Below are 11,373 nucleotides of genomic sequence, written 5' to 3' on the forward strand. Positions count from 1 at the left end.
TTTCAATGACTTCCACATTGGTATAGGTATTTCGATATACATACGGTGCATCTCATACATGGGTTGGATGGGCATGTTTCAATAATTATGAAATGTTTTTACACATTTCGGAAATGTACAGACCTGACTGTTTAACAGCCACTCCAGGACACACACACACACACACACACACACACACACACACACACACACACACACACACACACACACACACACACACACACACACACACACACACACACACACACACACACACACACACACACACACACACACACAAAATGTAGCCCAAATTTTGAAGGAAAAAAAACCCCTAAAAGCATACTCAAACTGTAGAACTATGGATGGTTATAATGCCATGCCAGATTGCTTTATGAGATAGTTACATCTTTTGATGAAACGGAGACTCTTGTACTTTGGGAAGATGATGAGAAGACAGGACTCCCTGGAGAAGACAATAACGGTGGGAAAAGTGGAAGGCAGCAGTAAAAGAGGAAGACAAAGCATGAGATGGGTTGAGTCCCTAAAGGAAGCCATGGCCTTGAATCTTTAAGAGCTGAGCAGGACTGCTAAGGACAGAATATTCTGGAGGTCATAAATTTGTAGCGTGAAGGTGACGTGACTGCAGGTAATAAATATAATATGTTCAGAATCAATGGGTGCTCTTCTCTCATAAAAGGACGGAGATCTATTAAAACTTCCACACACTGAAGTCACTCTGCAACAATATTCATTAATGGAAATAGTCAGCGAAGATGGGGAACTATCAGGAACAAGGGAGAGGTGTCTGTGCTTTTCCCGTGGCTTTTTACACCAGTGCAAAGCCTGTTTGTTGTGAAGACATGCACGAAACAGCCATGTCCAAGGCAGCTGAGTGACAAAGGTTCATGGCAGCTTCTGTTTACCCTCAAGTATACTCTGTGCTGCAAGGTCAGAAGACCTGCAGTCGTAAGATCGAATCCACGTGATGGAGGGAGCCCCCGTCGCTTGTCCCAGCTCCCGCCAACCTAGCAATTTGAAAGCATGCAAAATGCAAAAAGGCGAGTAGATAAATAGGTACCACCTCGGTGGGAAGGTAAAGAGTGTTCCGTAGCTAGTCACGCTGGCCACGTGACCACGGAGGATTGTCTGCGGACAAATTCTAGCTCTATGGGTTGGAAACGGAGATGAGCACCGCCGCCTAGAGTCAGACACGACTGGACTAAATGTCAGGGGGAACCTTTACCTTTTACCTTTAAGTATACTATAGAATTTTATAATCAAAGAGCATGCAAATAAGAGTGCTTCTCCACCACCACCACCTCGAATACAGACAAGAAATAACATCCAATTAACAAGATTGGATGTTAACCAGCTTTTCCTGGGAGATCTACCTGGGCAAGAACGGTTGGGTGTTTTGAGAAATTAAGAGCAGCAAACTTAATTTGAGGATTCCAAGTCAGCCGTGCGGAGTTTCGGCGAAGCGAAATGGTTATTGTGTTTCCTGAGGAGCAACCACTGTTGTATGCAGCACTCTGCAGAAAAACACTTGAGGAGAAAAGACCTCGTCGAATGCCTTTACACACTGAAATATCAACGGGGAGAAGAAAAGGAAGAGCCAAGGGTAGCAACGCAACAAGGAGAGCCGCCAACACACAATGGCCAGGATCCTGTCCATCAAGGCATAAAATAAAGTTGTATTGTTGTCAAGGCACTCGGCGTTCCACCCGAGCGACAAAGGCTGCACAAGCTGACTGCGCAATCGGTGGCGTGGCTCCCGTTTCGACGGTTGCACCAGGAGAAGGGATTCAGAGACAGCAGGTCTACTTTGGCGCAATGGTCAGCGCTGAATTATGCCTGCACAGTTACGCAACAGAGTTTTACTCAGCCAGTACTGACAACACAGCATAAATCCTACAACAGGGAACCAAATCAAAAGAACGATGGTCTTTCTCATTCATAAGAGAACACTTCTTTTCTACCATTAGCCTACCCTTAACAATGGGGGTCGAGTCCTTTCATTGTTTTGTGGTCATTTTTAAAAAACAATTTGCCTGATGAAGAATTTTGGAGAGCTTAGAAATCTGCAGGCCCCTGCAGAATTGTCTGTTGTTGTTACATGCCATTCAATCACTTCTGACTTGTGGTGAGCCTCTGATTTAACAACTATTAACAACCTTGCTCAGATCTTGCAAACTCGGCCCTTGCAAAACTTTCATCATTGGGTCAACCCAGAACTTCTTTCGACCTCCTTTTCCTCCTACCTTCCATTTAACTCTGAGAATGGCTGCCTGTTCCAAGATGTGCCCAATGTTAAATACTCTCCATTTAGCTGTTTTTACTTCTAGGACGAGTTCCAGCATGAGCTGATCTCATACCCTCTTATTTGTCTTTCTGGCACTCCATGGTATCCATAAACCATTCTTCCAGCACCACTGTCTCAAATGAATCAGTTTTTTCCCCCTCTGTCAGCTTTTTTTAACTGTCCACCTTTCACATCCACATATAGTAATCGGGAATTCCACACTATTGATGATTTTGGCCTTGATGTTTAGTGACAGAGGATCCCTTTGGGAGCAGGGTTTAGGGGCAGGGTTCTGCTATTATTTGAATTTGGTTTGCATATTTATATTATTTTCTTGGAAGCTGCCCAGAAAAGTGGCTTCTCCACTAGATGGGCAGGATATCAGTTAATGAATGAATGAACGAATAAATAAATCCTTCCTAGCTACCCTCCAAAGTTTATTTTTTTCCTCCAATTTCTTATCTGAAGTCTCTGTTTTGGATTAGGCACATACCGTTTGGGTAGGTTTATTGGACTCCAACTCCCAGGACTCTGCAGGCAGAATTCTGAGAGTTCCAGGTTGCAGAGCCAGCCCGTGTAGCCTTGGGCCAGCTGCACCATCCCAGGGTGCCCCCCCCAGAGGAAGGGAATGGGACACCACTTCTGCATGCTCTCTACCTGGAGAACCCTGAAAAGGACCACCATAAGTGAGAATTGACATGGTGGCACATTTATTATTATTATTATTATTATTATTATTATTATTATTATTATTATTATTATTATTATTATTATTATTATTATTATTATTATTATTATTATTATTATTAACAACAACCAGGCACAGTCAATCAAAATTACAAAAACATTGACTGGTATTATGACAGATACATGTTTTAACCAAAAAGCTAAGTATACAGTATGTTAAATATTGGCGCAGTATGTATGCTATTTCTGATACTGCTATTTTTTGTAGCTCTATTAGTGTTGGGAAGGTGTGAAGGCAGGAGGAGAAGGGGACGACAGAGGACGAGATGGCTGGACAGTGTCTGCGAAGCAACCAACATGAATTTGAGCAAATTCTGGGAGGCAGTGGAGGACAGGAGGGCCTGGCGTGCTCTGGTCCATGGGGTCACAAAGAGTCGGACACGACTAAATGACTAAACATTTAGTTGTTGCTGCTGCAGCCTGTATTTTGTCCCTTGAGCTCAAGCTGGTGCACACGATCCTCCCCTGCCTTCTTTTATCTTCACAGTAACTCTGAAGTAGACCAAAATGGTAACCAGCCCGAGAGTACCCAGTCCAACATTCTAGACCCAAGGTTGTGCTGGATCTGGAATGCGAAACAGAAATGCCGTATGTAAACACAGCTAGAGCAGTGGTGCCCGACCTCGGGTCCCTAGATGTTCTTGGACTACAATTCCCAGAAATCCTGGCCAGCACAGTTGATGGCGGAGGCTTCAGGGTGTTGTCATCTGAGAACATCTGGGGGTCCAAGGTTGGGAACCACTGGATTAGAGGCCTTGAAGGACTTTGTCATACACCAAATCAGCAAGAGGCGGACGTGGTTTCTGGTTGCAGACAGATGCGTCATTTTTACGTTGGCAACCGCTGCTCTCAACCCCGAGATTTTTTTTTTTTTAGAGACCCAAAATGACAGCAGCGTCTAACTTCCCTAGAAATATTCCCCCGTTCCCCAAACCACCAGAGCTAATCTCCCAGGATCTCGTTGCTAGGTTTTCATTTCATTTTGGTGCAAAATGTCGGAGACTCGCTTGAGCCTTTCAAAGTGTATATTCTCGGTGGAAGAGGGGGTGGCTTTTAAGCGGGCGAAGGCAAAGGATCTCTCTCTTCAGGGCAGAGAAAAATCCACACACCCAGTTCCATCCTTGCCTGAAAGTGGCACCAGACTTTTAATTAATGAGTTCTAAAAGCTAAACACTGCTTTAAAAAAACAAAACAAAACCACCATACAGGATCCGCTTACGCTTTGTATCAAAAGCAGGTAGGTTAAGCGTCTGCTCATCCATCACATGTTTGTGTATCAATATTGCTAGTGTGGGTGATAATGGAAAAGAGATTATGCTGGCCTCCAGAATTAATTTAAACCTGAAGTCTCCTTTCTTAAATGAGGTTTGATGAGGATTGAGTTATTTCTTTTACCTAAATGGCCAAAAAATAAAAAAAATCCAAAATGCATCATCACAATAGTTCTGCTTTACCAACAGACCTGTTGACTGGAATGCAATTGGGTGCAGAGCGCAATATAAATAAATAAATATATAATTATGATGAGGATGTCAGTGCATGGAGAAGAGACCATGTGAGTTCACCTCGCACTGACCCAACCTCACAGGAAAACCCACATTTCCCGCAACTTGTTAAGGAAGTGTTCCCCTATGGTGTCGCTACTTGAGATTTTTTTTAAAAAATGAAGTTTCTTCCCCCGGAAGGAGAGAAGAGGATAAAGGAAATATCCCTCTAATGAAACACAGTGTAGGGTTCTATCCCTAAACTGGGGAGCAAAATGAACAGGGTATTGATTTGAAGGAGACGGAGGGGGGTGGGAGAGGAATGTTATAGAATGGTATTAAGAGGGAGGGGGGAATATGCACACTTTGTAATGTGGTACAGGGTTCAACCTAGCAAGCCTTATAAAGCTGGAAAACATGTGAGTAAAGACTTTGATCTTAAACATGAAAGGTTTATTACAAAAAGAAAAAATAGCACATGGCGGTAGTGCAGAAGAATTTATCATCCTCCCCCCCTTACTTCTAAATCCTTTTTACACAAGGAGGGACCTACCCCCCCCCCAATTTACCAAGATGTGAGAAAGTTCCTTTCTAGTTAACCTGCAAACTGCCCAAGGTGTAAATCCCACTGGAGTTAACAAGATTTTTTTTTACAGTAAATGGCAACAAACTAGCACCAGTAATCTGCTTAAAATATCTGGGGTGGGTGATGGCTTCCCTTTGTTTTTGTTTTATTTTAATTTATTTACAAGACAAAAGTGTTGCAAAAGTTGTGGTAAATGACAATCAATTTGCTCCATTTTTTTTTTTTTTGTTAAAGGAAAACCAGATTTAAGAAGTGGGGCTGGCGAGGGGAATGACCTCATGGTTTATTCCCCCATGCCCTAAAGGGTGTTGTGAAATTAATTTGGATGTAAAATAGCAAGATAACAGTGAAGCGAGCATAAGAAAGCAAACCCACAAATGCACTTGGACAAATAATTGCTTTATTTCTGTTACATTGAAGATTTCTTTAAATTAAAGTTTGAATGATCTTCAGTAGATAGCAACAAATACAGTATATTGATTCTTAGTGAGCACCCCCCCACACACACACACAGAGAGCTGGGAGAAGGAAGCTCAAATCAAGGGCAATTTGGCTCAAGACTGCAGCCCAAATCTGCTCACAGAGGAGTAAGACCCATTGAACTCAATGGGGCACTTTCTGCATAGATGTGTACAGAACCCTAGGTCAGGTAGTGAGAAGTAGGAGCAAAGGGGGCCAAAATCCACAATCCTAGATACATCTGGATTCTTGAAGCTGGAAGAGAACTGCAGCGGAAGGGGCAGTGAATAAGCTTCTTGTGCTGTTGCTGAATCCAAAATCCAGGATGGGCCCAAGCCAGAGAAATCTGGAATCCTCAGCTCAAGAAAATGATTTTCCCCCCCTTAAAAAAATCCTTAACACCTTTCTTTTGCATTAAAACCAATTCTACCCAGAGCTGAAACAAGATCCCACATTAAAGCCCACATTCCCCCTGGGGAAGGAGGCGATCCTTAAAGCAGAATCCTACCACCCCTCCGGCTTCCAGCGGGTTGCTCCCGAGGAAAGGGGTAGAAAGTTGCAGTCTTATTCCAAAACTAGCCTTTTTTAAAAAAACAATTTTCCTGGGTCGTTCTTCGGAGATCTACCCGGGAGATCCAGGTCAGCTTCGCAAAATCGGATGGCCAAAGGAGCGTTTCTCTTTCTTTCTAGGATCTGGGGGGGTGGGGGAGGGTAAAATAGGGATTCCCTCTGATCAAACCGGAATGGGGGGGGGAGAGAGAGTTTACAGAAAAAGGCACCGAAAGCGGGACATCCAGAGCGCTCAGGTGAACCAGAGCGCAGCGCTGGCTTTCGCGATCCAGAGGTTTCCTTCTACTAAAAAAAAAAAAGCGGGGGGGGGGGGAAGGGAGAGGCACCCGAAAGAGATGCCCTGAAAAAGAAATAGGGGAGGGAGGAGGAACTTTGCCCTCTCCAAAAAGTCCTTTTCTCCTGCATCTTCCCTTCCCTTCCCTCCCCCCCCCAAAAAAACTTCGCTTCGCTTTCCCACTCCGCCCAGTTGCCAAGATGGCTCCCAGCTGCGGCGGAGCAGACTGCGCCAAAACCAGGCGGGGAAACTTCCTTCTGGCCTCCTTTTTTCATAAAATAAAATAAAATAAAATCCCTATCTCCCCCCCCCTCCGGTTTGAGGGTTTCCCAAAGCAAGAAGCGACCGGAGGGGACAGGGAACCGGGTTTCTCCCTCCCCGCCAGAGCTCTTTCTACCCTCCCCTAAATCCTCTTTTCCCCTCGCAGGGGCATTTCCCGGGGGGGGGAGGGAAGGGGGTCTCCTCGAGATCAAGCCATCCTAGGCAGCCAGGAAGCCGATCGGGTTGAATGGAAGCGGTGGGGAAAGAGAGAGAGAGGGAGAGGAGTGAGGTTTTTTTTGGGGGGGTGTCTGGGGAGGGCAGAGAAGATGGGGTAATATATAATAGATATAGTAGCAAAGCGATTCCTTAAGTGTTCTACGTACCCTTTTTAGTATCCCCTTGTTACAACTTCTGGGGAGGATCTTTCCGGCTGGGAAAACAATTCCAGCTTAATTTAAAGACGAAGGAAATTGCGCGGGGGGGGGAGGATGAAGCTCGGTGGCAAAGCGACAGAAAAAGCTGATGTCATCCGCGCAGCTTCTCCGCCCGCCCGCCCGCCGCCCCCCCACGCAGTTTTCCCGGGTCGCTTTCATTGGGAACGAAAAGGACCGATTATGGCGAGGCCCTAGCTAGCCGCACTTACCTGCGAGTAGGCTCTCACCCTGGGCAAGCAGAAGCGCCGGCGGACTTTTGTGTGTGTGTGTTGGGGGGGTAAGGTGTCGTAGGCTCAGGATCGCGCGCAGCCCCCCCCTCCCTTAGGCAGATCCACACTTTGAAGGGTGGGGGTGGGATGGCTCTGGGGGGTTTGGGTGGGAGAGAATCGGAACCGAGGATCTGTAGGGCAGGCACGTACGCAGGCAGAGGCACGCTTTAGAAAGGGGGGGGAAATGCAAGCTCTGGGGGAAAAAAAAGAATAAATAATAAATACGAGTAATAGAGGCGCAGGAGGGGGGGGATGGGCTCGTTTCAGCTCCCCGGTCGCCCAGGCTTCTTTGGCACTCTTGGTCAGCGGATCGAGCCCCCCCTTCCTTCTCCTCCCCCCCCAAACATTTCTCCTTGTTGATCCTTCGCTAATTTGAAGGCCTTCCATTAAGTCCTGCGGCCAAATCGTCACCTTTCCAAGGCGAGGGGGGGCTTGAGGTCTGTGCCAGCGGTTCCTGGCTGTTTTCTTTCGATTGCACGGCTGCCCCCACCCCCTCCGCCTTTACCAAAAAACAACAACAAAAAACCCTCTCCCCCCCCCCCTCCGCTTCTACTACATGGCTATTTTCGGCCGCTTTTCTCTCTCCCCCCCCCACTTCCCGCCCTGCTTTTCTGCTTCCCAAAAAGGGGGAGCCTTGAAACCGCCTCGAGAGAGCTGGAGGGGCAGTTTGAAACCGCTCGATTCTCTTCTCTCTCTTCCCCCCCCCCAAACATTTACGGTGGAATTAAATGAAGGCTGCTTTCGCCCCTCGCTCCCTCCCTCCCAGGCGAGGGAGCGCTTCCAAAAAAGCAGCCCCGTTTTGTTGACCCATATAAAGTCTCTCTCTCTCTCTCTCTCGCCCTCCATGACACAGGGAGCCAAAAAAGGGAGATTTTTGTATGTGAATGTGCAATTTTTATTTTTATTTATTTACGGTCGGGGAGGGGGGGTGCCGGAGCGATGAGGACAGCAAACGAATGTTGTTTCCTCCCCCCTTAAGTAAGTGTGTAGCTGATTTGTTGCAACCGAAGCGTGGGAGGTGGGGAAGCGATTTTAATCCGTGCCCCAGCCGATCCTGTGGCGTGCGGGTGGATGCGTCTCAAAGGGAGCGATTTTAACAGACCATGAAAAATATATGTATTAATTCCTTGAGCCCCGGCGAGCTGCTTTTTCTTCCCCTTTCTGAAATGTGCTTCCACGGGAAACCTGGCGTGGTGTTTATTTAAAAATAAACAAACAAACAAACAAGCAGCCAGGAAGAAAACGAAAGGAAGACGCACGAGGTGCAGAGAGCCAGCCAAGGCAGGTCCGTCGCGCCGGGTTTCGAAGCGTATCGACTCCGGAGGAAGCCCCAGAGAGTGGAAGGACGCTTCCTTCCCCCGGGGCCCCAAACCTGGAGGGAGGCGAGGCTGTTTCTGCTGCAAAAGAGGGCATTTGGGAGGAGTCCTCTCCGCCCCCCCCCCGCAGTCCTGAAGGTTCCCATTTTTGCGCATTTTGGGGAGGGGAGTGGGCTCCGATTGGATCCAGCCAGGCCCACCCGGTGTGAAACCGGATTAAAGGAACATAATCAAAACCGAGGCCGTGTGAAACCGCGCCTTACACCGGCCGCCGTCTCTTCCTCCTCCTCCTCCCGGAGTCTCTCTCTCCCCTTGAGCCGGCGGGACGGGTTTGCGCAAAAAGGCTGGCGAGCCTTTCTCGACCGGGAAGCGATCTCTCGGATTCGGGGAGAGGGACGGAGGGGCCCCGATCGAGGGAAAGGGGGACACGGGCAGCCCTTCCAAAGAGTGATTTCTGAAAAGGAGGGGAGGGTGGGATTTCTTGGATACGGGTTCCTCCCCCCCCCCGCCGAATCTAAGAAGGCTAGACTTGAATCCCTCTTTTTTTGAGCGCAAACGGAGAACTTGGCGCTGTGGCTGGCATTACGCAGCCAGGGTATAAAAGCGCGCCTCTCCCTTCCCTAACTAAACAAGATCGGACCTTCCCCGTGGGGAGCGGGGTGCCACGTTTTCCCACCCACCCCCCGGGGTGCTTCTGGCTGTTGGGACGCCCACGTCCATCATCCCCAACCAGAATGGGTGTTGCAGTCCGAGCCCAGGAACGGAAAAGGAAAAAAGCAGATCATGGACACAATGGCCAGCTCCGGTTACAAATGTTCATTAGGATGATGATGATTTTGCTTGGGGAAGGGGGCGTTAAGTAATGAGAGCGCCAGAAGCAACGCTGCGGTCAGATCCACGCGGGGGTGTGTGTGTATATACCTCTTTATCCCGCATTGAATAAAGCCCCTACCTGAGTAGCGACCCGCTCCCATCTCCAGGCCTCTCCTACTCGCGAGGGAGCCCCAAAGATCCAGAGGCTGTTCCCATTCCTCCTCCCCCTCCGCCGCCTCTTCCCAGGGCTGTGAAAAAGTCTCCCTTGGCAGGACTTGGTGCCATTGACAACCGAGCAAGCACGCAGAGAGGATCGGGGCCCCGGGGGAGGCGGCTGTCTTACCTGCCCTAGGCAAAGCCTGGAAAGTTACGTCCAAGGAAGCATGGCGGGGGGGAAAAAAAAGGGAACCAACCCCCTTTTTCTCCAAAAAGGAAATTTTAAATAAATCTCCCCACCCACCCGCCTGCCTTTCTTTTCTTAGGCTGCGTGTAGTAAACCTTTTCATCCATCTAATACATATATATAGTGCCTTCCTTACTCTCCAGAAAAGAGAAAAAATGGATTTTTTTAAAAGGGGGGAAATTGAACCTTCACCCCCTAAATCGAGGCGCGAGAAGAAATCTCGAGACGCAGCAGAAACCATCTTTTCTGTTTTGATCCCCCAGCCTCGTCCGAAGGAGGAGAAAAAGCGGAGTGGGTGGAGAGAAAGTGGTGTGTGTGTGTGGTGGTGGTGGGGAGAAAGAGAGGGAGGGAGGAAAAAGCCCGGGGTGTTATCCCGGAGTGGTGGAGAGAAAAGGGCAGCCTTGAAACCGCCTCTAAAAATTCTCACCACCCCATTTCGGGAGGGGGGAGCCTTGAAACGTCTCCGCCGGGCTCCCACCTCCCCAAGCTTTCTCTCCTCCCCGGCCGCTCCATAATTGGTTTTATAAGGATGGCTCCCAGCCAAAGTGTTTACATGAGAGTGAGTGGCAGGAGCGGCGGCCAATGGCAAGCGGGCTGTGAAATTTTGGCCGGCCAGTAGGAAGAAGGGGCGGGACCCCAGGAACAATGCTTGTTTCATTGCTAAAGAGATTTTTTTTTTGGAAAAAAAAACTTTCTTTTTTTTCTGTCTCTCTCACTCCCTCCTCTTTTTTTTTCCTTTTTTCCTTTTCTTTTCTTTCTTTCTTTCTTTTTTTTTTTAAGATCTAGGGAGAGAGAAACTTGAAAGGAGGAGGAGGAGGAGGGGAGAGAGGAAAGAGGTTCGTGTCATGTACTTTATCCCATCCTTGGACTGTATATGGAGATTTTGAAGCCTCTCGACCCGCCACGCTACGATCCGGAGTTGATGCAGAAGGAGACTCGGAGAAAAGACCGGGAAAGCTGGATCGGGAAAAGCCAGCCAGGAAATCTGGCCTCCTGGAGCTGGGTTTTCTTTCGGGGCGGGGGAGGGGAGAGGCCATCGGACCCATGGAGCCGAGAGTGAGGAAGAGGGGCTGAGCCCCACACTGGGAGGAGAAGAAGAAGGCAGAGGCGAAGCAGAAGAGGAAGAAAAGGAGTTTAAAAAAAAAAAGAGAGAGAGAAAACCAGAAATCGGCATTTTGGATCTATTTTTCTTTTTTGGAAAAGAGTGGGGGGGGAGTGTTGTCTTTTTGGGGGGAGAGGGGGGGAGGGAAGGGGTGTAGAAGATCGAGGTGCCCCCAATTGAACGCTGAAGGATGCCAAAGAAGAGGGAGGCTTAGAAGAATTCCTTAAGCAGAGGTAAGCTCAACTCTCTTTTAGACTTTCGAAGTTAGTGACTTTAAAAAAAAAAGGCTGGAGTTTGGATCGAGTTTCCTTACCAGATCCTCTTGGCTTCCTCACCCTCGCTCCCCCGAATAATTCGAGTTAAAAAATAAT

At 48.1% G+C, this 11,373-nt stretch overlaps 1 long non-coding RNA gene across 1 annotated transcript; it reads left to right on the top strand.

Annotated features, from left to right (window-relative positions):
• The first annotated feature begins 8,188 nt into the window (after positions 1 to 8,188).
• On the top strand, positions 8,189 to 11,239 carry LOC144584670 (uncharacterized). The gene is made up of 2 exons (XR_013539071.1): positions 8,189 to 8,653; positions 10,681 to 11,239. It is a non-coding gene; the product is annotated as an uncharacterized LOC144584670 (long non-coding RNA).
• The last annotated feature ends 134 nt before the right edge of the window (positions 11,240 to 11,373 follow it).

The sequence above is a fragment of the Pogona vitticeps genome, chromosome 13 (assembly GCF_051106095.1).
Source record: "Pogona vitticeps strain Pit_001003342236 chromosome 13, PviZW2.1, whole genome shotgun sequence".
NCBI lineage: Eukaryota > Metazoa > Chordata > Lepidosauria > Squamata > Agamidae > Pogona > Pogona vitticeps.